Genomic DNA, 26188 nt, shown 5'->3' with positions numbered 1-26188 from the left:
TTCAGGAGCAGAATGTTCTGATCATCAGCGCTCCAGAATCTAGTGCTTGGTTGGCAAGCATCACACATTGTGATGTGTTAGCTAAGAGTTCCATGTCGTTCAGACTCATATATTCCTCTGTAGTTGTACCTTGGTGATTCAACAAAATGTGGCATCATAAGCAGCATTCTACTGCCATAGACTGGGCAGAAAAAACATTTAGAATTTCACTGAAAAAGAAAAAAAGCATACTTAGGCAGAGCTTTCTGGACAGTAAGGACATTAGAGTAAGTGATGAATAAGCACTGCTTTTGTTAATTTACATAGGCAGAACAGAGACTGCTGGGAAAAGCCTGAAATTAAAGGCACAGAAAATGCCTGCTTCTGGATAGAACACTAAGAAGGGTTGAAAGTTTTTTCTCTGACCCTGGCCACTCTTACAAGCAATCCTATGATAGTCAGAAGGACCCACCCTAAAAAGGAAGGGACAGCCATTTGGACCCTTTCCACCTTTTCTATATCTCGCCTGATCGAGCGCTGATTGAGCGGATTAGCACATGTACTTCTCATTTTGGGAAGGTATTGCTTAGCTTGCTACCAGCAGCTCAGTTATGTTATGATGTTAGAGGCTTGCATGGAATGCTTTAGTCCTGCATTAGGTCGTTTTTATTGCTACTTGCATTCAAGGGAAAGATAATTAGCCAGAATCTGTGGCCCAGTTATTCACCTTGGCATTCCGATTTGCATAAAGGGAATAAGCATTTGAGAGAAAATGCAACATGTGTTTCTTATGTTGCTATGAACAGCTTTTTATTCTTTCTCTTTAGGGTCTAGCCAATGCAGAAATAGATAAATAAGTGCTGACTTTCTGTAAGACGTGTCCAATGCTGGGACAAAATAAAAGGGGACACTTATAAATGATAGTGATATCATTTGAGAAAGGGTAAGTTGACACTGAATTTCATGTATATTCACAGACCAAGCATGAAAAAGTCCCCAGCATGATCTTCATTGCGTGCTTAGAGCTGGTATTAGCTTTTCAGAGGTGCGGGCCTTTCGAAGGCTCGTTGGTCTAGGGGTATGATTCTCGCTTTGGGTGCGAGAGGTCCCGGGTTCAAATCCCGGACGAGCCCTTTCATTGGTGCTTTTTTAAAGTAGTATTGCAGTATGCATTTCAAAGCCAATATCAATTTTCTCTTTGCAGTAGTGGATGAATATTTGCTAGAGTCTCATGCTTTTAACCTTGCCCTGCCTGAGCAAATAGGAAACATTTCTCTTTAAGCATTTTGCAAAAATGCTGAACTTGCATGGCATATACAAGCGTTCGGCTAGGGCTGTCTGGGAAGGTTGCATGAAAGAAATCTAAAACCAGAGGCCCTTGGAATAGCCTGTTTTGAGAAGTTTCATCACAGAAGAATCAACTGTAGACATCTGTTTCTGTAGTGTAGTGGTTATCACGTTCGCCTCACACGCGAAAGGTCCCCGGTTCGAAACCGGGCAGAAACAGTTGTTATATTGTCTTGGCTGCAATGTTGAGAGGTGCCGTTTTGCCATGAAATTGTCCAGGCCCTGAAGATGGTTTCATGCAGACTCGTTCCAAGAAAGTGAATTCTCTTAAAAACACTAAAGTAATTGGCATGTGGATGTATCTGTTGATTCACAGACCTCGCTTTGAAAAGAGCCCTGCATTCTGTTCATTGCTCACCTAGAACACGCATTAACTTTGGGAATTGTTGGCACCAACAGGCATCTTAGTTTAGTGGAGTGTTTCTGGTGTTTAAGTGCAGAAGCCCTGGGCTCAATTCCTCGGTGACCCTTCTCAAGGTGATGATACAAATGCATCGTCACCTTTAAGTTTAATGTCAGAATTGTTTATTTCTATTTGGTGGTGTATGAATGCTTGCAATAGTATGTTGATTTTTTCTAGCCTTGAATGAATAAAAGCAAATCACTCCTCTTTATGTATTTTTCTAATACATTGATATTTGCATCTCCTTTCCTAGCCTGCATTTTTCATTATCCTACAGGCTGTATATAATAAGTATCAATTCAGGGGCCCTTCTTCTACTCAATTCACAACTGTTCTATCCCGGCATTGATAAGCAATCTACATCTGCTTCTGTTGTGTATTGGTTATCATGTTTACCTGACGTGTGAAAGCCCCATGTTTGACAGTGCGCGTTAACAAAGAGACCAATGATTTTTATTAAAAGTTGTCATGTGTTTTTGTTACCTTGCACCGGCCAAAAAGTGCCGGAAATGACTTCATTTGCAGTCACTTGAAAAGTAGGGATTCTCAAATAAATGGTAAGAGGTTGGAACAAATCTAAAGGAATGCATGGCATATCTATATGTATGTGTACGCAGGTATCCATATATAAAGATAGATAGATAGATAGATAGATAGATAGATAGATAGATAGATAGATAGATAGATAGATAGATAGATAGATAGATAGATAGATAGATAGATAGATAGATAGATAGATAGATAGATAGATAGATAGATAGATAGATATTGGGAGAGAGAGAGCGTTACTATAAACTGAGACTTTATTTTCCATCAAGCTGTCTTTCCTTTCCTTCAGGAGCAGAATGTTCTGATCATCAGCGCTCCAGAATCTAGTGCTTGGTTGGCAAGCATCACACATTGTGATGTGTTAGCTAAGAGTTCCATGTCGTTCAGACTCATATATTCCTCTGTAGTTGTACCTTGGTGATTCAACAAAATGTGGCATCATAAGCAGCATTCTACTGCCATAGACTGGGCGGAAAAAACATTTAGAATTTCACTGAAAAAGAAAAAAAGCATACTTAGGCAGAGCTTTCTGGACAGTAAGGACATTAGAGTAAGTGATGAATAAGCACTGCTTTTGTTAATTTACATAGGCAGAACAGAGACTGCTGGGAAAAGCCTGAAATTAAAGGCCCAGAAAATGCCTGCTTCTGGATAGAACACTAAGAAGGGTTGAAAGTTTTTTCTCTGACCCTGGCCACTCTTACAAGCAATCCTATGATAGTCAGAAGGACCCACACTAAAAAGGAAGGGACAGCCATTTGGACCCTTTCCACCTTTTCTATATCTCGCCTGATCGAGCCTGATCGAGCGCTGATTGAGCGGATTAGCACATGTACTTCTCATTTTGGGAAGGTATTGCTTAGCTTGCTACCAGCAGCTCAGTTATGTTATGATGTTAGAGGCTTGCAAGGAATGCTTTAGTCCTGCATTAGGCCGTTTTTATTGCTACTTGCATTCAAGGGAAAGATAATTAGCCAGAATCTGTGGCCCAGTTATTCATCTTGGCATTCCGATTTGCACAAAGGGAATAAGCATTTGAGAGAAAATGCAACATGTGTTTCTTATGTTGCTATGAACAGCTTTTTATCCTTTCTCTTTAGGGTCTAGCCAATGCAGAAATAGATAAATAAGTGCTGACTTTCTGTAAGACGTGTCCAATGCTGGGACAAAATAAAAGGGGACACTTATAAATGATAGTGATATCATTTGAGAAAGGGTAAGTTGACACTGAATTTCATGTATATTCACAGACCAAGCATGAAAAAGTCCCCAGCATGATCTTCATTGCGTGCTTAGAGCTGGTATTAGCTTTTCAGAGGTGCGGGCCTTTCGAAGGCTCGTTGGTCTAGGGGTATGATTCTCGCTTTGGGTGCGAGAGGTCCCGGGTTCAAATCCCGGACGAGCCCTTTCATTGGTGCTTTTTTAAAGTAGTATTGCAGTATGCATTTCAAAGCCAATATCAATTTTCTCTTTGCAGTAGTGGATGAATATTTGCTAGAGTCTCATGCTTTTAACCTTGCCCTGCCTGAGCAAATAGGAAACATTTCTCTTTAAGCATTTTGCAAAAATGCTGAACTTGCATGGCATATACAAGCGTTTAGCTAGGGCTGTCTGGGAAGGTTGCATGAAAGAAATCTAAAACCAGAGGCCCTTGGAATAGCCTGTTTTGAGAAGTTTCATCACAGAAGAATCAACTGTAGACATCTGTTTCTGTAGTGTAGTGGTTATCACGTTCGCCTCACACGCGAAAGGTCCCCGGTTCGAAACCGGGCAGAAACAGTTGTTATATTGTCTTGGCTGCAATGTTGAGAGGTGCCGTTTTGCCATGAAATTGTCCAGGCCCTGAAGATGGTTTCATGCAGACTCGTTCCAAGAAAGTGAATTCTCTTAAAAACACTAAAGTAATTGGCATGTGGATGTATCTGTTGATTCACAGACCTCGCTTTGAAAAGAGCCCTGCATTCTGTTCATTGCTCACCTAGAACACGCATTAACTTTGGGAATTGTTGGCACCAACAGGCATCTTAGTTTAGTGGAGTGTTTCTGGTGTTTAAGTGCAGAAGCCCTGGGCTCAATTCCTCGGTGACCCTTCTCAAGGTGATGATACAAATGCATCGTCACCTTTAAGTTTAATGTCAGAATTGTTTATTTCTATTTGGTGGTGTATGAATGCTTGCAATAGTATGTTGATTTTTTCTAGCCTTGAATGAATAAAAGCAAATCACTCCTCTTTATGTATTTTTCTAATACATTGATATTTGCATCTCCTTTCCTAGCCTGCATTTTTCATTATCTTACAGGCTGTATATAATAAGTATCAATTCAGGGGCCCTTCTTCTACTCAATTCACAACTGTTCTATCCCGGCATTGATAAGCAATCTACATCTGCTTCTGTTGTGTATTGGTTATCATGTTTACCTGACGTGTGAAAGCCCCATGTTTGACAGTGCGCGTTAACAAAGAGACCAATGATTTTTATTAAAAGTTGTCATGTGTTTTTGTTACCTTGCACCGGCCAAAAAGTGCCGGAAATGACTTCATTTGCAGTCACTTGAAAAGTAGGGATTCTCAAATAAATGGTAAGAGGTTGGAACAAATCTAAAGGAATGCATGGCATATCTATATGTATGTGTACGCAGGTATCCATATATAAAGATAGATAGATAGATAGATAGATAGATAGATAGATAGATAGATAGATAGATAGATAGATAGATAGATAGATAGATAGATAGATAGATAGATAGATAGATAGATAGATAGATAGATAGATAGATAGATAGATAGATAGATAGATAGATAGATAGATAGATAGATAGATAGATAGATATTGGGAGAGAGAGAGCGTTACTATAAACTGAGACTTTATTTTCCATCAAGCTGTCTTTCCTTTCCTTCAGGAGCAGAATGTTCTGATCATCAGCGCTCCAGAATCTAGTGCTTGGTTGGCAAGCATCACACATTGTGATGTGTTAGCTAAGAGTTCCATGTCGTTCAGACTCATATATTCCTCTGTAGTTGTACCTTGGTGATTCAACAAAATGTGGCATCATAAGCAGCATTCTACTGCCATAGACTGGGCAGAAAAAACATTTAGAATTTCACTGAAAAAGAAAAAAAGCATACTTAGGCAGAGCTTTCTGGACAGTAAGGACATTAGAGTAAGTGATGAATAAGCACTGCTTTTGTTAATTTACATAGGCAGAACAGAGACTGCTGGGAAAAGCCTGAAATTAAAGGCACAGAAAATGCCTGCTTCTGGATAGAACACTAAGAAGGGTTGAAAGTTTTTTCTCTGACCCTGGCCACTCTTACAAGCAATCCTATGATAGTCAGAAGGACCCACCCTAAAAAGGAAGGGACAGCCATTTGGACCCTTTCCACCTTTTCTATATCTCGCCTGATCGAGCGCTGATTGAGCGGATTAGCACATGTACTTCTCATTTTGGGAAGGTATTGCTTAGCTTGCTACCAGCAGCTCAGTTATGTTATGATGTTAGAGGCTTGCATGGAATGCTTTAGTCCTGCATTAGGCCGTTTTTATTGCTACTTGCATTCAAGGGAAAGATAATTAGCCAGAATCTGTGGCCCAGTTATTCACCTTGGCATTCCGATTTGCATAAAGGGAATAAGCATTTGAGAGAAAATGCAACATGTGTTTCTTATGTTGCTATGAACAGCTTTTTATTCTTTCTCTTTAGGGTCTAGCCAATGCAGAAATAGATAAATAAGTGCTGACTTTCTGTAAGACGTGTCCAATGCTGGGACAAAATAAAAGGGGACACTTATAAATGATAGTGATATCATTTGAGAAAGGGTAAGTTGACACTGAATTTCATGTATATTCACAGACCAAGCATGAAAAAGTCCCCAGCATGATCTTCATTGCGTGCTTAGAGCTGGTATTAGCTTTTCAGAGGTGCGGGCCTTTCGAAGGCTCGTTGGTCTAGGGGTATGATTCTCGCTTTGGGTGCGAGAGGTCCCGGGTTCAAATCCCGGACGAGCCCTTTCATTGGTGCTTTTTTAAAGTAGTATTGCAGTATGCATTTCAAAGCCAATATCAATTTTCTCTTTGCAGTAGTGGATGAATATTTGCTAGAGTCTCATGCTTTTAACCTTGCCCTGCCTGAGCAAATAGGAAACATTTCTCTTTAAGCATTTTGCAAAAATGCTGAACTTGCATGGCATATACAAGCGTTCGGCTAGGGCTGTCTGGGAAGGTTGCATGAAAGAAATCTAAAACCAGAGGCCCTTGGAATAGCCTGTTTTGAGAAGTTTCATCACAGAAGAATCAACTGTAGACATCTGTTTCTGTAGTGTAGTGGTTATCACGTTCGCCTCACACGCGAAAGGTCCCCGGTTCGAAACCGGGCAGAAACAGTTGTTATATTGTCTTGGCTGCAATGTTGAGAGGTGCCGTTTTGCCATGAAATTGTCCAGGCCCTGAAGATGGTTTCATGCAGACTCGTTCCAAGAAAGTGAATTCTCTTAAAAACACTAAAGTAATTGGCATGTGGATGTATCTGTTGATTCACAGACCTCGCTTTGAAAAGAGCCCTGCATTCTGTTCATTGCTCACCTAGAACACGCATTAACTTTGGGAATTGTTGGCACCAACAGGCATCTTAGTTTAGTGGAGTGTTTCTGGTGTTTAAGTGCAGAAGCCCTGGGCTCAATTCCTCGGTGACCCTTCTCAAGGTGATGATACAAATGCATCGTCACCTTTAAGTTTAATGTCAGAATTGTTTATTTCTATTTGGTGGTGTATGAATGCTTGCAATAGTATGTTGATTTTTTCTAGCCTTGAATGAATAAAAGCAAATCACTCCTCTTTATGTATTTTTCTAATACATTGATATTTGCATCTCCTTTCCTAGCCTGCATTTTTCATTATCCTACAGGCTGTATATAATAAGTATCAATTCAGGGGCCCTTCTTCTACTCAATTCACAACTGTTCTATCCCGGCATTGATAAGCAATCTACATCTGCTTCTGTTGTGTATTGGTTATCATGTTTACCTGACGTGTGAAAGCCCCATGTTTGACAGTGCGTGTTAACAAAGAGACCAATGATTTTTATTAAAAGTTGTCATGTGTTTTTGTTACCTTGCACCGGCCAAAAAGTGCCGGAAATGACTTCATTTGCAGTCACTTGAAAAGTAGGGATTCTCAAATAAATGGTAAGAGGTTGGAACAAATCTAAAGGAATGCATGGCATATCTATATGTATGTGTACGCAGGTATCCATATATAAAGATAGATAGATAGATAGATAGATAGATAGATAGATAGATAGATAGATAGATAGATAGATAGATAGATAGATAGATAGATAGATAGATAGATAGATAGATAGATAGATAGATAGATAGATAGATAGATAGATAGATAGATAGATAGATATTGGGAGAGAGAGAGCGTTACTATAAACTGAGACTTTATTTTCCATCAAGCTGTCTTTCCTTTCCTTCAGGAGCAGAATGTTCTGATCATCAGCGCTCCAGAATCTAGTGCTTGGTTGGCAAGCATCACACATTGTGATGTGTTAGCTAAGAGTTCCATGTCGTTCAGACTCATATATTCCTCTGTAGTTGTACCTTGGTGATTCAACAAAATGTGGCATCATAAGCAGCATTCTACTGCCATAGACTGGGCGGAAAAAACATTTAGAATTTCACTGAAAAAGAAAAAAAGCATACTTAGGCAGAGCTTTCTGGACAGTAAGGACATTAGAGTAAGTGATGAATAAGCACTGCTTTTGTTAATTTACATAGGCAGAACAGAGACTGCTGGGAAAAGCCTGAAATTAAAGGCCCAGAAAATGCCTGCTTCTGGATAGAACACTAAGAAGGGTTGAAAGTTTTTTCTCTGACCCTGGCCACTCTTACAAGCAATCCTATGATAGTCAGAAGGACCCACACTAAAAAGGAAGGGACAGCCATTTGGACCCTTTCCACCTTTTCTATATCTCGCCTGATCGAGCCTGATCGAGCGCTGATTGAGCGGATTAGCACATGTACTTCTCATTTTGGGAAGGTATTGCTTAGCTTGCTACCAGCAGCTCAGTTATGTTATGATGTTAGAGGCTTGCAAGGAATGCTTTAGTCCTGCATTAGGCCGTTTTTATTGCTACTTGCATTCAAGGGAAAGATAATTAGCCAGAATCTGTGGCCCAGTTATTCATCTTGGCATTCCGATTTGCACAAAGGGAATAAGCATTTGAGAGAAAATGCAACATGTGTTTCTTATGTTGCTATGAACAGCTTTTTATCCTTTCTCTTTAGGGTCTAGCCAATGCAGAAATAGATAAATAAGTGCTGACTTTCTGTAAGACGTGTCCAATGCTGGGACAAAATAAAAGGGGACACTTATAAATGATAGTGATATCATTTGAGAAAGGGTAAGTTGACACTGAATTTCATGTATATTCACAGACCAAGCATGAAAAAGTCCCCAGCATGATCTTCATTGCGTGCTTAGAGCTGGTATTAGCTTTTCAGAGGTGCGGGCCTTTCGAAGGCTCGTTGGTCTAGGGGTATGATTCTCGCTTTGGGTGCGAGAGGTCCCGGGTTCAAATCCCGGACGAGCCCTTTCATTGGTGCTTTTTTAAAGTAGTATTGCAGTATGCATTTCAAAGCCAATATCAATTTTCTCTTTGCAGTAGTGGATGAATATTTGCTAGAGTCTCATGCTTTTAACCTTGCCCTGCCTGAGCAAATAGGAAACATTTCTCTTTAAGCATTTTGCAAAAATGCTGAACTTGCATGGCATATACAAGCGTTTAGCTAGGGCTGTCTGGGAAGGTTGCATGAAAGAAATCTAAAACCAGAGGCCCTTGGAATAGCCTGTTTTGAGAAGTTTCATCACAGAAGAATCAACTGTAGACATCTGTTTCTGTAGTGTAGTGGTTATCACGTTCGCCTCACACGCGAAAGGTCCCCGGTTCGAAACCGGGCAGAAACAGTTGTTATATTGTCTTGGCTGCAATGTTGAGAGGTGCCGTTTTGCCATGAAATTGTCCAGGCCCTGAAGATGGTTTCATGCAGACTCGTTCCAAGAAAGTGAATTCTCTTAAAAACACTAAAGTAATTGGCATGTGGATGTATCTGTTGATTCACAGACCTCGCTTTGAAAAGAGCCCTGCATTCTGTTCATTGCTCACCTAGAACACGCATTAACTTTGGGAATTGTTGGCACCAACAGGCATCTTAGTTTAGTGGAGTGTTTCTGGTGTTTAAGTGCAGAAGCCCTGGGCTCAATTCCTCGGTGACCCTTCTCAAGGTGATGATACAAATGCATCGTCACCTTTAAGTTTAATGTCAGAATTGTTTATTTCTATTTGGTGGTGTATGAATGCTTGCAATAGTATGTTGATTTTTTCTAGCCTTGAATGAATAAAAGCAAATCACTCCTCTTTATGTATTTTTCTAATACATTGATATTTGCATCTCCTTTCCTAGCCTGCATTTTTCATTATCTTACAGGCTGTATATAATAAGTATCAATTCAGGGGCCCTTCTTCTACTCAATTCACAACTGTTCTATCCCGGCATTGATAAGCAATCTACATCTGCTTCTGTTGTGTATTGGTTATCATGTTTACCTGACGTGTGAAAGCCCCATGTTTGACAGTGCGCGTTAACAAAGAGACCAATGATTTTTATTAAAAGTTGTCATGTGTTTTTGTTACCTTGCACCGGCCAAAAAGTGCCGGAAATGACTTCATTTGCAGTCACTTGAAAAGTAGGGATTCTCAAATAAATGGTAAGAGGTTGGAACAAATCTAAAGGAATGCATGGCATATCTATATGTATGTGTACGCAGGTATCCATATATAAAGATAGATAGATAGATAGATAGATAGATAGATAGATAGATAGATAGATAGATAGATAGATAGATAGATAGATAGATAGATAGATAGATAGATAGATAGATAGATAGATAGATAGATAGATAGATAGATAGATAGATAGATAGATAGATAGATAGATAGATATTGGGAGAGAGAGAGCGTTACTATAAACTGAGACTTTATTTTCCATCAAGCTGTCTTTCCTTTCCTTCAGGAGCAGAATGTTCTGATCATCAGCGCTCCAGAATCTAGTGCTTGGTTGGCAAGCATCACACATTGTGATGTGTTAGCTAAGAGTTCCATGTCGTTCAGACTCATATATTCCTCTGTAGTTGTACCTTGGTGATTCAACAAAATGTGGCATCATAAGCAGCATTCTACTGCCATAGACTGGGCAGAAAAAACATTTAGAATTTCACTGAAAAAGAAAAAAAGCATACTTAGGCAGAGCTTTCTGGACAGTAAGGACATTAGAGTAAGTGATGAATAAGCACTGCTTTTGTTAATTTACATAGGCAGAACAGAGACTGCTGGGAAAAGCCTGAAATTAAAGGCACAGAAAATGCCTGCTTCTGGATAGAACACTAAGAAGGGTTGAAAGTTTTTTCTCTGACCCTGGCCACTCTTACAAGCAATCCTATGATAGTCAGAAGGACCCACCCTAAAAAGGAAGGGACAGCCATTTGGACCCTTTCCACCTTTTCTATATCTCGCCTGATCGAGCGCTGATTGAGCGGATTAGCACATGTACTTCTCATTTTGGGAAGGTATTGCTTAGCTTGCTACCAGCAGCTCAGTTATGTTATGATGTTAGAGGCTTGCATGGAATGCTTTAGTCCTGCATTAGGCCGTTTTTATTGCTACTTGCATTCAAGGGAAAGATAATTAGCCAGAATCTGTGGCCCAGTTATTCACCTTGGCATTCCGATTTGCATAAAGGGAATAAGCATTTGAGAGAAAATGCAACATGTGTTTCTTATGTTGCTATGAACAGCTTTTTATTCTTTCTCTTTAGGGTCTAGCCAATGCAGAAATAGATAAATAAGTGCTGACTTTCTGTAAGACGTGTCCAATGCTGGGACAAAATAAAAGGGGACACTTATAAATGATAGTGATATCATTTGAGAAAGGGTAAGTTGACACTGAATTTCATGTATATTCACAGACCAAGCATGAAAAAGTCCCCAGCATGATCTTCATTGCGTGCTTAGAGCTGGTATTAGCTTTTCAGAGGTGCGGGCCTTTCGAAGGCTCGTTGGTCTAGGGGTATGATTCTCGCTTTGGGTGCGAGAGGTCCCGGGTTCAAATCCCGGACGAGCCCTTTCATTGGTGCTTTTTTAAAGTAGTATTGCAGTATGCATTTCAAAGCCAATATCAATTTTCTCTTTGCAGTAGTGGATGAATATTTGCTAGAGTCTCATGCTTTTAACCTTGCCCTGCCTGAGCAAATAGGAAACATTTCTCTTTAAGCATTTTGCAAAAATGCTGAACTTGCATGGCATATACAAGCGTTCGGCTAGGGCTGTCTGGGAAGGTTGCATGAAAGAAATCTAAAACCAGAGGCCCTTGGAATAGCCTGTTTTGAGAAGTTTCATCACAGAAGAATCAACTGTAGACATCTGTTTCTGTAGTGTAGTGGTTATCACGTTCGCCTCACACGCGAAAGGTCCCCGGTTCGAAACCGGGCAGAAACAGTTGTTATATTGTCTTGGCTGCAATGTTGAGAGGTGCCGTTTTGCCATGAAATTGTCCAGGCCCTGAAGATGGTTTCATGCAGACTCGTTCCAAGAAAGTGAATTCTCTTAAAAACACTAAAGTAATTGGCATGTGGATGTATCTGTTGATTCACAGACCTCGCTTTGAAAAGAGCCCTGCATTCTGTTCATTGCTCACCTAGAACACGCATTAACTTTGGGAATTGTTGGCACCAACAGGCATCTTAGTTTAGTGGAGTGTTTCTGGTGTTTAAGTGCAGAAGCCCTGGGCTCAATTCCTCGGTGACCCTTCTCAAGGTGATGATACAAATGCATCGTCACCTTTAAGTTTAATGTCAGAATTGTTTATTTCTATTTGGTGGTGTATGAATGCTTGCAATAGTATGTTGATTTTTTCTAGCCTTGAATGAATAAAAGCAAATCACTCCTCTTTATGTATTTTTCTAATACATTGATATTTGCATCTCCTTTCCTAGCCTGCATTTTTCATTATCCTACAGGCTGTATATAATAAGTATCAATTCAGGGGCCCTTCTTCTACTCAATTCACAACTGTTCTATCCCGGCATTGATAAGCAATCTACATCTGCTTCTGTTGTGTATTGGTTATCATGTTTACCTGACGTGTGAAAGCCCCATGTTTGACAGTGCGCGTTAACAAAGAGACCAATGATTTTTATTAAAAGTTGTCATGTGTTTTTGTTACCTTGCACCGGCCAAAAAGTGCCGGAAATGACTTCATTTGCAGTCACTTGAAAAGTAGGGATTCTCAAATAAATGGTAAGAGGTTGGAACAAATCTAAAGGAATGCATGGCATATCTATATGTATGTGTGCGCAGGTATCCATATATAAGATAGATAGATAGATAGATAGATAGATAGATAGATAGATAGATAGATAGATAGATAGATAGATAGATAGATAGATAGATAGATAGATAGATAGATAGATAGATAGATAGATAGATAGATAGATAGATAGATAGATAGATAGATAGATAGATAGATAGATAGATAGATAGATAGATATTGGGAGAGAGAGAGCGTTACTATAAACTGAGACTTTATTTTCCATCAAGCTGTCTTTCCTTTCCTTCAGGAGCAGAATGTTCTGATCATCAGCGCTCCAGAATCTAGTGCTTGGTTGGCAAGCATCACACATTGTGATGTGTTAGCTAAGAGTTCCATGTCGTTCAGACTCATATATTCCTCTGTAGTTGTACCTTGGTGATTCAACAAAATGTGGCATCATAAGCAGCATTCTACTGCCATAGACTGGGCGGAAAAAACATTTAGAATTTCACTGAAAAAGAAAAAAAGCATACTTAGGCAGAGCTTTCTGGACAGTAAGGACATTAGAGTAAGTGATGAATAAGCACTGCTTTTGTTAATTTACATAGGCAGAACAGAGACTGCTGGGAAAAGCCTGAAATTAAAGGCCCAGAAAATGCCTGCTTCTGGATAGAACACTAAGAAGGGTTGAAAGTTTTTTCTCTGACCCTGGCCACTCTTACAAGCAATCCTATGATAGTCAGAAGGACCCACACTAAAAAGGAAGGGACAGCCATTTGGACCCTTTCCACCTTTTCTATATCTCGCCTGATCGAGCCTGATCGAGCGCTGATTGAGCGGATTAGCACATGTACTTCTCATTTTGGGAAGGTATTGCTTAGCTTGCTACCAGCAGCTCAGTTATGTTATGATGTTAGAGGCTTGCAAGGAATGCTTTAGTCCTGCATTAGGCCGTTTTTATTGCTACTTGCATTCAAGGGAAAGATAATTAGCCAGAATCTGTGGCCCAGTTATTCATCTTGGCATTCCGATTTGCACAAAGGGAATAAGCATTTGAGAGAAAATGCAACATGTGTTTCTTATGTTGCTATGAACAGCTTTTTATCCTTTCTCTTTAGGGTCTAGCCAATGCAGAAATAGATAAATAAGTGCTGACTTTCTGTAAGACGTGTCCAATGCTGGGACAAAATAAAAGGGGACACTTATAAATGATAGTGATATCATTTGAGAAAGGGTAAGTTGACACTGAATTTCATGTATATTCACAGACCAAGCATGAAAAAGTCCCCAGCATGATCTTCATTGCGTGCTTAGAGCTGGTATTAGCTTTTCAGAGGTGCGGGCCTTTCGAAGGCTCGTTGGTCTAGGGGTATGATTCTCGCTTTGGGTGCGAGAGGTCCCGGGTTCAAATCCCGGACGAGCCCTTTCATTGGTGCTTTTTTAAAGTAGTATTGCAGTATGCATTTCAAAGCCAATATCAATTTTCTCTTTGCAGTAGTGGATGAATATTTGCTAGAGTCTCATGCTTTTAACCTTGCCCTGCCTGAGCAAATAGGAAACATTTCTCTTTAAGCATTTTGCAAAAATGCTGAACTTGCATGGCATATACAAGCGTTTAGCTAGGGCTGTCTGGGAAGGTTGCATGAAAGAAATCTAAAACCAGAGGCCCTTGGAATAGCCTGTTTTGAGAAGTTTCATCACAGAAGAATCAACTGTAGACATCTGTTTCTGTAGTGTAGTGGTTATCACGTTCGCCTCACACGCGAAAGGTCCCCGGTTCGAAACCGGGCAGAAACAGTTGTTATATTGTCTTGGCTGCAATGTTGAGAGGTGCCGTTTTGCCATGAAATTGTCCAGGCCCTGAAGATGGTTTCATGCAGACTCGTTCCAAGAAAGTGAATTCTCTTAAAAACACTAAAGTAATTGGCATGTGGATGTATCTGTTGATTCACAGACCTCGCTTTGAAAAGAGCCCTGCATTCTGTTCATTGCTCACCTAGAACACGCATTAACTTTGGGAATTGTTGGCACCAACAGGCATCTTAGTTTAGTGGAGTGTTTCTGGTGTTTAAGTGCAGAAGCCCTGGGCTCAATTCCTCGGTGACCCTTCTCAAGGTGATGATACAAATGCATCGTCACCTTTAAGTTTAATGTCAGAATTGTTTATTTCTATTTGGTGGTGTATGAATGCTTGCAATAGTATGTTGATTTTTTCTAGCCTTGAATGAATAAAAGCAAATCACTCCTCTTTATGTATTTTTCTAATACATTGATATTTGCATCTCCTTTCCTAGCCTGCATTTTTCATTATCTTACAGGCTGTATATAATAAGTATCAATTCAGGGGCCCTTCTTCTACTCAATTCACAACTGTTCTATCCCGGCATTGATAAGCAATCTACATCTGCTTCTGTTGTGTATTGGTTATCATGTTTACCTGACGTGTGAAAGCCCCATGTTTGACAGTGCGCGTTAACAAAGAGACCAATGATTTTTATTAAAAGTTGTCATGTGTTTTTGTTACCTTGCACCGGCCAAAAAGTGCCGGAAATGACTTCATTTGCAGTCACTTGAAAAGTAGGGATTCTCAAATAAATGGTAAGAGGTTGGAACAAATCTAAAGGAATGCATGGCATATCTATATGTATGTGTACGCAGGTATCCATATATAAAGATAGATAGATAGATAGATAGATAGATAGATAGATAGATAGATAGATAGATAGATAGATAGATAGATAGATAGATAGATAGATAGATAGATAGATAGATAGATAGATAGATAGATAGATAGATAGATAGATAGATAGATAGATAGATAGATAGATAGATAGATAGATAGAGAGAGAGAGCGTTACTATAAACTGAGACTTTATTTTCCATCAAGCTGTCTTTCCTTTCCTTCAGGAGCAGAATGTTCTGATCATCAGCGCTCCAGAATCTAGTGCTTGGTTGGCAAGCATCACACATTGTGATGTGTTAGCTAAGAGTTCCATGTCGTTCAGACTCATATATTCCTCTGTAGTTGTACCTTGGTGATTCAACAAAATGTGGCATCATAAGCAGCATTCTACTGCCATAGACTGGGCAGAAAAAACATTTAGAATTTCACTGAAAAAGAAAAAAAGCATACTTAGGCAGAGCTTTCTGGACAGTAAGGACATTAGAGTAAGTGATGAATAAGCACTGCTTTTGTTAATTTACATAGGCAGAACAGAGACTGCTGGGAAAAGCCTGAAATTAAAGGCACAGAAAATGCCTGCTTCTGGATAGAACACTAAGAAGGGTTGAAAGTTTTTTCTCTGACCCTGGCCACTCTTACAAGCAATCCTATGATAGTCAGAAGGACCCACCCTAAAAAGGAAGGGACAGCCATTTGGACCCTTTCCACCTTTTCTATATCTCGCCTGATCGAGCGCTGATTGAGCGGATTAGCACATGTACTTCTCATTTTGGGAAGGTATTGCTTAGCTTGCTACCAGCAGCTCAGTTATGTTATGATGTTAGAGGCTTGCATGGAATGCTTTAGTCCTGCATTAGGCCGTTTTTATTGCTACTTGCATTCAAGGGAAAGATAATTAGCCAGAATCTGTGGCCCAGTTATTCACCTTGGCATTCCGATTTGCATAAAGGGAATAAGCATTTGAGAGAAAATGCAACATGTGTTTCTTATGTTGCTATGAACAGCTTTTTATTCTTTCTCTTTAGGGTCTAGCCAATGCAGAAATAGATAAATAAGTGCTGACTTTCTGTAAGACGTGTCCAATGCTGGGACAAAATAAAAGGGGACACTTATAAATGATAGTGATATCATTTGAGAAAGGGTAAGTTGACACTGAATTTCATGTATATTCACAGACCAAGCATGAAAAAGTCCCCAGCATGATCTTCATTGCGTGCTTAGAGCTGGTATTAGCTTTTCAGAGGTGCGGGCCTTTCGAAGGCTCGTTGGTCTAGGGGTATGATTCTCGCTTTGGGTGCGAGAGGTCCCGGGTTCAAATCCCGGACGAGCCCTTTCATTGGTGCTTTTTTAAAGTAGTATTGCAGTATGCATTTCAAAGCCAATATCAATTTTCTCTTTGCAGTAGTGGATGAATATTTGCTAGAGTCTCATGCTTTTAACCTTGCCCTGCCTGAGCAAATAGGAAACATTTCTCTTTAAGCATTTTGCAAAAATGCTGAACTTGCATGGCATATACAAGCGTTCGGCTAGGGCTGTCTGGGAAGGTTGCATGAAAGAAATCTAAAACCAGAGGCCCTTGGAATAGCCTGTTTTGAGAAGTTTCATCACAGAAGAATCAACTGTAGACATCTGTTTCTGTAGTGTAGTGGTTATCACGTTCGCCTCACACGCGAAAGGTCCCCGGTTCGAAACCGGGCAGAAACAGTTGTTATATTGTCTTGGCTGCAATGTTGAGAGGTGCCGTTTTGCCATGAAATTGTCCAGGCCCTGAAGATGGTTTCATGCAGACTCGTTCCAAGAAAGTGAATTCTCTTAAAAACACTAAAGTAATTGGCATGTGGATGTATCTGTTGATTCACAGACCTCGCTTTGAAAAGAGCCCTGCATTCTGTTCATTGCTCACCTAGAACACGCATTAACTTTGGGAATTGTTGGCACCAACAGGCATCTTAGTTTAGTGGAGTGTTTCTGGTGTTTAAGTGCAGAAGCCCTGGGCTCAATTCCTCGGTGACCCTTCTCAAGGTGATGATACAAATGCATCGTCACCTTTAAGTTTAATGTCAGAATTGTTTATTTCTATTTGGTGGTGTATGAATGCTTGCAATAGTATGTTGATTTTTTCTAGCCTTGAATGAATAAAAGCAAATCACTCCTCTTTATGTATTTTTCTAATACATTGATATTTGCATCTCCTTTCCTAGCCTGCATTTTTCATTATCCTACAGGCTGTATATAATAAGTATCAATTCAGGGGCCCTTCTTCTACTCAATTCACAACTGTTCTATCCCGGCATTGATAAGCAATCTACATCTGCTTCTGTTGTGTATTGGTTATCATGTTTACCTGACGTGTGAAAGCCCCATGTTTGACAGTGCGCGTTAACAAAGAGACCAATGATTTTTATTAAAAGTTGTCATGTGTTTTTGTTACCTTGCACCGGCCAAAAAGTGCCGGAAATGACTTCATTTGCAGTCACTTGAAAAGTAGGGATTCTCAAATAAATGGTAAGAGGTTGGAACAAATCTAAAGGAATGCATGGCATATCTATATGTATGTGTGCGCAGGTATCCATATATAAAGATAGATAGATAGATAGATAGATAGATAGATAGATAGATAGATAGATAGATAGATAGATAGATAGATAGATAGATAGATAGATAGATAGATAGATAGATAGATAGATAGATAGATAGATAGATAGATAGATAGATAGATAGATAGATAGATAGATAGATAGATAGATAGATATTGGGAGAGAGAGAGCGTTACTATAAACTGAGACTTTATTTTCCATCAAGCTGTCTTTCCTTTCCTTCAGGAGCAGAATGTTCTGATCATCAGCGCTCCAGAATCTAGTGCTTGGTTGGCAAGCATCACACATTGTGATGTGTTAGCTAAGAGTTCCATGTCGTTCAGACTCATATATTCCTCTGTAGTTGTACCTTGGTGATTCAACAAAATGTGGCATCATAAGCAGCATTCTACTGCCATAGACTGGGCAGAAAAAACATTTAGAATTTCACTGAAAAAGAAAAAAAGCATACTTAGGCAGAGCTTTCTGGACAGTAAGGACATTAGAGTAAGTGATGAATAAGCACTGCTTTTGTTAATTTACATAGGCAGAACAGAGACTGCTGGGAAAAGCCTGAAATTAAAGGCCCAGAAAATGCCTGCTTCTGGATAGAACACTAAGAAGGGTTGAAAGTTTTTTCTCTGACCCTGGCCACTCTTACAAGCAATCCTATGATAGTCAGAAGGACCCACCCTAAAAAGGAAGGGACAGCCATTTGGACCCTTTCCACCTTTTCTATATCTCGCCTGATCGAGCCTGATCGAGCGCTGATTGAGCGGATTAGCACATGTACTTCTCATTTTGGGAAGGTATTGCTTAGCTTGCTACCAGCAGCTCAGTTATGTTATGATGTTAGAGGCTTGCATGGAATGCTTTAGTCCTGCATTAGGCCGTTTTTATTGCTACTTGCATTCAAGGGAAAGATAATTAGCCAGAATCTGTGGCCCAGTTATTCACCTTGGCATTCCGATTTGCACAAAGGGAATAAGCATTTGAGAGAAAATGCAACATGTGTTTCTTATGTTGCTATGAACAGCTTTTTATTCTTTCTCTTTAGGGTCTAGCCAATGCAGAAATAGATAAATAAGTGCTGACTTTCTGTAAGACGTGTCCAATGCTGGGACAAAATAAAAGGGGACACTTATAAATGATAGTGATATCATTTGAGAAAGGGTAAGTTGACACTGAATTTCATGTATATTCACAGACCAAGCATGAAAAAGTCCCCAGCATGATCTTCATTGCGTGCTTAGAGCTGGTATTAGCTTTTCAGAGGTGCGGGCCTTTCGAAGGCTCGTTGGTCTAGGGGTATGATTCTCGCTTTGGGTGCGAGAGGTCCCGGGTTCAAATCCCGGACGAGCCCTTTCATTGGTGCTTTTTTAAAGTAGTATTGCAGAATGCATTTCAAAGCCAATATCAATTTTCTCTTTGCAGTAGTGGATGAATATTTGCTAGAGTCTCATGCTTTTAACCTTGCCCTGCCTGAGCAAATAGGAAACATTTCTCTTTAAGCATTTTGCAAAAATGCTGAACTTGCATGGCATATACAAGCGTTCAGCTAGGGCTGTCTGGGAAGGTTGCATGAAAGAAATCTAAAACCAGAGGCCCTTGGAATAGCCTGTTTTGAGAAGTTTCATCACAGAAGAATCAACTGTAGACATCTGTTTCTGTAGTGTAGTGGTTATCACGTTCGCCTCACACGCGAAAGGTCCCCGGTTCGAAACCGGGCAGAAACAGTTGTTATATTGTCTTGGCTGCAATGTTGAGAGGTGCCGTTTTGCCATGAAATTGTCCAGGCCCTGAAGATGGTTTCATGCAGACTCGTTCCAAGAAAGTGAATTCTCTTAAAAACACTAAAGTAATTGGCATGTGGATGTATCTGTTGATTCACAGACCTCGCTTTGAAAAGAGCCCTGCATTCTGTTCATTGCTCACCTAGAACACGCATTAACTTTGGGAATTGTTGGCACCAACAGGCATCTTAGTTTAGTGGAGTGTTTCTGGTGTTTAAGTGCAGAAGCCCTGGGCTCAATTCCTCGGTGACCCTTCTCAAGGTGATGATAAAAATGCATCGTCACCTTTACGTTTAATGTCAGAATTGTTTATTTCTATTTGGTGGTGTATGAATGCTTGCAATAGTATGTTGATTTTTTCTAGCCTTGAATGAATAAAAGCAAATCACTCCTCTTTATGTATTTTTCTAATACATTGATATTTGCATCTCCTTTCCTAGCCTGCATTTTTCATTATCTTACAGGCTGTATATAATAAGTATCAATTCAGGGGCCCTTCTTCTACTCAATTCACAACTGTTCTATCCCGGCATTGATAAGCAATCTACATCTGCTTCTGTTGTGTATTGGTTATCATTCATGTTTACCTGACGTGTGAAAGCCCCATGTTTGACAGTGCGCGTTAACAAAGAGACCAATGATTTTTATTAAAAGTTGTCATGTGTTTTTGTTACCTTGCACCGGCCAAAAAGTGCCGGAAATGACTTCATTTGCAGTCACTTGAAAAGTAGGGATTCTCAAATAAATGGTAAGAGGTTGGAACAAATCTAAAGGAATGCATGGCATATCTATATGTATGTGTACGCAGGTATCCATATATGATAGATAGATAGATAGATAGATAGATAGATAGATAGATAGATAGATAGATAGATAGATAGATAGATAGATAGATAGATAGATAGATAGATAGATAGATAGATAGATAGATAGATAGATAGATAGATAGATAGATAGATAGATAGATAGATAGATATTGGGAGAGAGAGAGCGTTACTATAAACTGAGACTTTATTTTCCATCAAGCTGTCTTTCCTTTCCTTCAGGAGCAGAATGTTCTGATCATCAGCGCTCCAGAATCTAGTGCTTGGTTGGCAAGCATCACACATTGTGATGTGTTAGCTAAGAGTTCCATGTCGTTCAGACTCATATATTCCTCTGTAGTTGTACCTTGGTGATTCAACAAAATGTGGCATCATAAGCAGCATTCTACTGCCATAGACTGGGCGGAAAAAACATTTAGAATTTCACTGAAAAAGAAAAAAAGCATACTTAGGCAGAGCTTTCTGTACAGTAAGGACATTAGAGTAAGTGATGAATAAGCACTGCTTTTGTTAATTTACATAGGCAGAACAGAGACTGCTGGGAAAAGCCTGAAATTAAAGGCCCAGAAAATGCCTGCTTCTGGATAGAACACTAAGAAGGGTTGAAAGTTTTTTCTCTGACCCTGGCCACTCTTACAAGCAATCCTATGATAGTCAGAAGGACCCACACTAAAAAGGAAGGGACAGCCATTTGGACCCTTTCCACCTTTTCTATATCTCGCCTGATCGAGCCTGATCGAGCGCTGATTGAGCGGATTAGCACATGTACTTCTCATTTTGGGAAGGTATTGCTTAGCTTGCTACCAGCAGCTCAGTTATGTTATGATGTTAGAGGCTTGCAAGGAATGCTTTAGTCCTGCATTAGGCCGTTTTTATTGCTACTTGCATTCAAGGGAAAGATAATTAGCCAGAATCTGTGGCCCAGTTATTCATCTTGGCATTCCGATTTGCACAAAGGGAATAAGCATTTGAGAGAAAATGCAACATGTGTTTCTTATGTTGCTATGAACAGCTTTTTATCCTTTCTCTTTAGGGTCTAGCCAATGCAGAAATAGATAAATAAGTGCTGACTTTCTGTAAGACGTGTCCAATGCTGGGACAAAATAAAAGGGGACACTTATAAATGATAGTGATATCATTTGAGAAAGGGTAAGTTGACACTGAATTTCATGTATATTCACAGACCAAGCATGAAAAAGTCCCCAGCATGATCTTCATTGCGTGCTTAGAGCTGGTATCAGCTTTTCAGAGGTGCGGGCCTTTCGAAGGCTCGTTGGTCTAGGGGTATGATTCTCGCTTTGGGTGCGAGAGGTCCCGGGTTCAAATCCCGGACGAGCCCTTTCATAGGTGCTTTTTTAAAGTAGTATTGCAGTATGCATTTCAAAGCCAATATCAATTTTCTCTTTGCAGTAGTGGATGAATATTTGCTAGAGTCTCATGCTTTTAACCTTGCCCTGCCTGAGCAAATAGGAAACATTTCTCTTTAAGCATTTTGCAAAAATGCTGAACTTGCATGGCATATACAAGCGTTCAGCTAGGGCTGTCTGGGAAGGTTGCATGAAAGAAATCTAAAACCAGAGGCCCTTGGAATAGCCTGTTTTGAGAAGTTTCATCACAGAAGAATCAACTGTAGACATCTGTTTCTGTAGTGTAGTGGTTATCACGTTCGCCTCACACGCGAAAGGTCCCCGGTTCGAAACCGGGCAGAAACAGTTGTTATATTGTCTTGGCTGCAATGTTGAGAGGTGCCGTTTTGCCATGAAATTGTCCAGGCCCTGAAGATGGTTTCATGCAGACTCGTTCCAAGAAAGTGAATTCTCTTAAAAACACTAAAGTAATTGGCATGTGGATGTATCTGTTGATTCACAGACCTCGCTTTGAAAAGAGCCCTGCATTCTGTTCATTGCTCACCTAGAACACGCATTAACTTTGGGAATTGTTGGCACCAACAGGCATCTTAGTTTAGTGGAGTGTTTCTGGTGTTTAAGTGCAGAAGCCCTGGGCTCAATTCCTCGGTGACCCTTCTCAAGGTGATGATACAAATGCATCGTCACCTTTAAGTTTAATGTCAGAATTGTTTATTTCTATTTGGTGGTGTATGAATGCTTGCAATAGTATGTTGATTTTTTCTAGCCTTGAATGAATAAAAGCAAATCACTCCTCTTTATGTATTTTTCTAATACATTGATATTTGCATCTCCTTTCCTAGCCTGCATTTTTCATTATCTTACAGGCTGTATATAATAAGTATCAATTCAGGGGCCCTTCTTCTACTCAATTCACAACTGTTCTATCCCGGCATTGATAAGCAATCTACATCTGCTTCTGTTGTGTATTGGTTATCATGTTTACCTGACGTGTGAAAGCCCCATGTTTGACAGTGCGCGTTAACAAAGAGACCAATGATTTTTATTAAAAGTTGTCATGTGTTTTTGTTACCTTGCACCGGCCAAAAAGTGCCGGAAATGACTTCATTTGCAGTCACTTGAAAAGTAGGGATTCTCAAATAAATGGTAAGAGGTTGGAACAAATCTAAAGGAATGCATGGCATATCTATATGTATGTGTACGCAGGTATCCATATATAGATAGATAGATAGATAGATAGATAGATAGATAGATAGATAGATAGATAGATAGATAGATAGATAGATAGATAGATAGATAGATAGATAGATAGATAGATAGATAGATAGATAGATAGATAGATAGATAGATAGATAGATAGATAGATAGATAGATAGATAGATAGATAGATAGATATTGGGAGAGAGAGAGCGTTACTATAAACTGAGACTTTATTTTCCATCAAGCTGTCTTTCCTTTCCTTCAGGAGCAGAATGTTCTGATCATCAGCGCTCCAGAATCTAGTGCTTGGTTGGCAAGCATCACACATTGTGATGTGTTAGCTAAGAGTTCCATGTCGTTCAGACTCATATATTCCTCTGTAGTTGTACCTTGGTGATTCAACAAAATGTGGCATCATAAGCAGCATTCTACTGCCATAGACTGGGCGGAAAAAACATTTAGAATTTCACTGAAAAAGAAAAAAAGCATACTTAGGCAGAGCTTTCTGGACAGTAAGGACATTAGAGTAAGTGATGAATAAGCACTGCTTTTGTTAATTTACATAGGCAGAACAGAGACTGCTGGGAAAAGCCTGAAATTAAAGGCCCAGAAAATGCCTGCTTCTGGATAGAACACTAAGAAGGGTTGAAAGTTTTTTCTCTGACCCTGGCCACTCTTACAAGCAATCCTATGATAGTCAGAAGGACCCACACTAAAAAGGAAGGGACAGCCATTTGGACCCTTTCCACCTTTTCTATATCTCGCCTGATCGAGCCTGATCGAGCGCTGATTGAGCGGATTAGCACATGTACTTCTCATTTTGGGAAGGTATTGCTTAGCTTGCTACCAGCAGCTCAGTTATGTTATGATGTTAGAGGCTTGCAAGGAATGCTTTAGTCCTGCATTAGGCCGTTTTTATTGCTACTTGCATTCAAGGGAAAGATAATTAGCCAGAATCTGTGGCCCAGTTATTCATCTTGGCATTCCGATTTGCACAAAGGGAATAAGCATTTGAGAGAAAATGCAACATGTGTTTCTTATGTTGCTATGAACAGCTTTTTATCCTTTCTCTTTAGGGTCTAGCCAATGCAGAAATAGATAAATAAGTGCTGACTTTCTGTAAGACGTGTCCAATGCTGGGACAAAATAAAAGGGGACACTTATAAATGATAGTGATATCATTTGAGAAAGGGTAAGTTGACACTGAATTTCATGTATATTCACAGACCAAGCATGAAAAAGTCCCCAGCATGATCTTCATTGCGTGCTTAGAGCTGGTATTAGCTTTTCAGAGGTGCGGGCCTTTCGAAGGCTCGTTGGTCTAGGGGTATGATTCTCGCTTTGGGTGCGAGAGGTCCCGGGTTCAAATCCCGGACGAGCCCTTTCATTGGTGCTTTTTTAAAGTAGTATTGCAGAATGCATTTCAAAGCCAATATCAATTTTCTCTTTGCAGTAGTGGATGAATATTTGCTAGAGTCTCATGCTTTTAACCTTGCCCTGCCTGAGCAAATAGGAAACATTTCTCTTTAAGCATTTTGCAAAAATGCTGAACTTGCATGGCATATACAAGCGTTCAGCTAGGGCTGTCTGGGAAGGTTGCATGAAAGAAATCTAAAACCAGAGGCCCTTGGAATAGCCTGTTTTGAGAAGTTTCATCACAGAAGAATCAACTGTAGACATCTGTTTCTGTAGTGTAGTGGTTATCACGTTCGCCTCACACGCGAAAGGTCCCCAGTTCGAAACAGGGCAGAAACAGTTGTTATATTGTCTTGGCTGCAATGTTGAGAGGTGCCGTTTTGCCATGAAATTGTCCAGGCCCTGAAGATGGTTTCATGCAGACTCGTTCCAAGAAAGTGAATTCTCTTAAAAACACTAAAGTAATTGGCATGTGGATGTATCTGTTGATTCACAGACCTCGCTTTGAAAAGAGCCCTGCATTCTGTTCATTGCTCACCTAGAACACGCATTAACTTTGGGAATTGTTGGCACCAACAGGCATCTTAGTTTAGTGGAGTGTTTCTGGTGTTTAAGTGCAGAAGCCCTGGGCTCAATTCCTCGGTGACCCTTCTCAAGGTGATGATACAAATGCATCGTCACCTTTACGTTTAATGTCAGAATTGTTTATTTCTATTTGGTGGTGTATGAATGCTTGCAATAGTATGTTGATTTTTTCTAGCCTTGAATGAATAAAAGCAAATCACTCCTCTTTATGTATTTTTCTAATACATTGATATTTGCATCTCCTTTCCTAGCCTGCATTTTTCATTATCTTACAGGCTGTATATAATAAGTATCAATTCAGGGGCCCTTCTTCTACTCAATTCACAACTGTTCTATCCCGGCATTGATAAGCAATCTACATCTGCTTCTGTTGTGTATTGGTTATCATGTTTACCTGACGTGTGAAAGCCCCATGTTTGACAGTGCGCGTTAACAAAGAGACCAATGATTTTTATTAAAAGTTGTCATGTGTTTTTGTTACCTTGCACCGGCCAAAAAGTGCCGGAAATGACTTCATTTGCAGTCACTTGAAAAGTAGGGATTCTCAAATAAATGGTAAGAGGTTGGAACAAATCTAAAGGAATGCATGGCATATCTATATGTATGTGTACGCAGGTATCCATATATAAAGATAGATAGATAGATAGATAGATAGATAGATAGATAGATAGATAGATAGATAGATAGATAGATAGATAGATAGATAGATAGATAGATAGATAGATAGATAGATAGATAGATAGATAGATAGATAGATAGATAGATAGATAGATAGATAGATAGATAGATAGATAGATAGATAGATATTGGGAGAGAGAGAGCGTTACTATAAACTGAGACTTTATTTTCCATCAAGCTGTCTTTCCTTTCCTTCAGGAGCAGAATGTTCTGATCATCAGCGCTCCAGAATCTAGTGCTTGGTTGGCAAGCATCACACATTGTGATGTGTTAGCTAAGAGTTCCATGTCGTTCAGACTCATATATTCCTCTGTAGTTGTACCTTGGTGATTCAACAAAATGTGGCATCATAAGCAGCATTCTACTGCCATAGACTGGGCGGAAAAAACATTTAGAATTTCACTGAAAAAGAAAAAAAGCATA

The 26188-nt window shown here is 39.8% G+C and overlaps 19 non-coding genes across 19 annotated transcripts; all 19 read left to right on the top strand.

Annotated features, from left to right (window-relative positions):
- Nucleotides 1-1040: 1040 nt before the first annotated feature.
- Nucleotides 1041-1112, top strand: TRNAP-UGG (transfer RNA proline (anticodon UGG)). The gene has a single exon. It is a non-coding gene; the product is annotated as a tRNA-Pro (tRNA).
- A 300-nt stretch (nt 1113-1412) lies between these two features.
- Nucleotides 1413-1485, top strand: TRNAV-CAC (transfer RNA valine (anticodon CAC)). The gene has a single exon. It is a non-coding gene; the product is annotated as a tRNA-Val (tRNA).
- Nucleotides 1486-3612: 2127 nt separating this feature from the next.
- Nucleotides 3613-3684, top strand: TRNAP-UGG (transfer RNA proline (anticodon UGG)). Its single transcript has one exon. It is a non-coding gene; the product is annotated as a tRNA-Pro (tRNA).
- Nucleotides 3685-3984: 300 nt separating this feature from the next.
- TRNAV-CAC (transfer RNA valine (anticodon CAC)) lies at nt 3985-4057 on the top strand. The gene has a single exon. It is a non-coding gene; the product is annotated as a tRNA-Val (tRNA).
- Nucleotides 4058-6214: 2157 nt separating this feature from the next.
- TRNAP-UGG (transfer RNA proline (anticodon UGG)) lies at nt 6215-6286 on the top strand. The gene has a single exon. It is a non-coding gene; the product is annotated as a tRNA-Pro (tRNA).
- A 300-nt stretch (nt 6287-6586) lies between these two features.
- Nucleotides 6587-6659, top strand: TRNAV-CAC (transfer RNA valine (anticodon CAC)). Its single transcript has one exon. It is a non-coding gene; the product is annotated as a tRNA-Val (tRNA).
- A 2139-nt stretch (nt 6660-8798) lies between these two features.
- TRNAP-UGG (transfer RNA proline (anticodon UGG)) lies at nt 8799-8870 on the top strand. Its single transcript has one exon. It is a non-coding gene; the product is annotated as a tRNA-Pro (tRNA).
- Nucleotides 8871-9170: 300 nt separating this feature from the next.
- On the top strand, nt 9171-9243 carry TRNAV-CAC (transfer RNA valine (anticodon CAC)). Its single transcript has one exon. It is a non-coding gene; the product is annotated as a tRNA-Val (tRNA).
- Nucleotides 9244-11384: 2141 nt separating this feature from the next.
- Nucleotides 11385-11456, top strand: TRNAP-UGG (transfer RNA proline (anticodon UGG)). Its single transcript has one exon. It is a non-coding gene; the product is annotated as a tRNA-Pro (tRNA).
- A 300-nt stretch (nt 11457-11756) lies between these two features.
- On the top strand, nt 11757-11829 carry TRNAV-CAC (transfer RNA valine (anticodon CAC)). Its single transcript has one exon. It is a non-coding gene; the product is annotated as a tRNA-Val (tRNA).
- A 2166-nt stretch (nt 11830-13995) lies between these two features.
- Nucleotides 13996-14067, top strand: TRNAP-UGG (transfer RNA proline (anticodon UGG)). The gene has a single exon. It is a non-coding gene; the product is annotated as a tRNA-Pro (tRNA).
- Nucleotides 14068-14367: 300 nt separating this feature from the next.
- TRNAV-CAC (transfer RNA valine (anticodon CAC)) lies at nt 14368-14440 on the top strand. Its single transcript has one exon. It is a non-coding gene; the product is annotated as a tRNA-Val (tRNA).
- Nucleotides 14441-16585: 2145 nt separating this feature from the next.
- Nucleotides 16586-16657, top strand: TRNAP-UGG (transfer RNA proline (anticodon UGG)). Its single transcript has one exon. It is a non-coding gene; the product is annotated as a tRNA-Pro (tRNA).
- A 300-nt stretch (nt 16658-16957) lies between these two features.
- TRNAV-CAC (transfer RNA valine (anticodon CAC)) lies at nt 16958-17030 on the top strand. The gene has a single exon. It is a non-coding gene; the product is annotated as a tRNA-Val (tRNA).
- A 2163-nt stretch (nt 17031-19193) lies between these two features.
- TRNAP-UGG (transfer RNA proline (anticodon UGG)) lies at nt 19194-19265 on the top strand. The gene has a single exon. It is a non-coding gene; the product is annotated as a tRNA-Pro (tRNA).
- A 300-nt stretch (nt 19266-19565) lies between these two features.
- On the top strand, nt 19566-19638 carry TRNAV-CAC (transfer RNA valine (anticodon CAC)). Its single transcript has one exon. It is a non-coding gene; the product is annotated as a tRNA-Val (tRNA).
- Nucleotides 19639-21786: 2148 nt separating this feature from the next.
- On the top strand, nt 21787-21858 carry TRNAP-UGG (transfer RNA proline (anticodon UGG)). Its single transcript has one exon. It is a non-coding gene; the product is annotated as a tRNA-Pro (tRNA).
- A 300-nt stretch (nt 21859-22158) lies between these two features.
- On the top strand, nt 22159-22231 carry TRNAV-CAC (transfer RNA valine (anticodon CAC)). The gene has a single exon. It is a non-coding gene; the product is annotated as a tRNA-Val (tRNA).
- A 2165-nt stretch (nt 22232-24396) lies between these two features.
- On the top strand, nt 24397-24468 carry TRNAP-UGG (transfer RNA proline (anticodon UGG)). Its single transcript has one exon. It is a non-coding gene; the product is annotated as a tRNA-Pro (tRNA).
- Nucleotides 24469-26188: the final 1720 nt, after the last annotated feature.

The sequence above is a fragment of the Lissotriton vulgaris genome, unplaced genomic scaffold (assembly GCF_964263255.1).
Source record: "Lissotriton vulgaris unplaced genomic scaffold, aLisVul1.2 SCAFFOLD_1851, whole genome shotgun sequence".
In the NCBI taxonomy this organism is placed as follows: Eukaryota; Metazoa; Chordata; class Amphibia; order Caudata; family Salamandridae; genus Lissotriton; species Lissotriton vulgaris.
The sequence above is the reverse complement of the archived record's forward strand: the minus strand, read 5'-3'. Positions and strand labels throughout refer to the sequence as shown.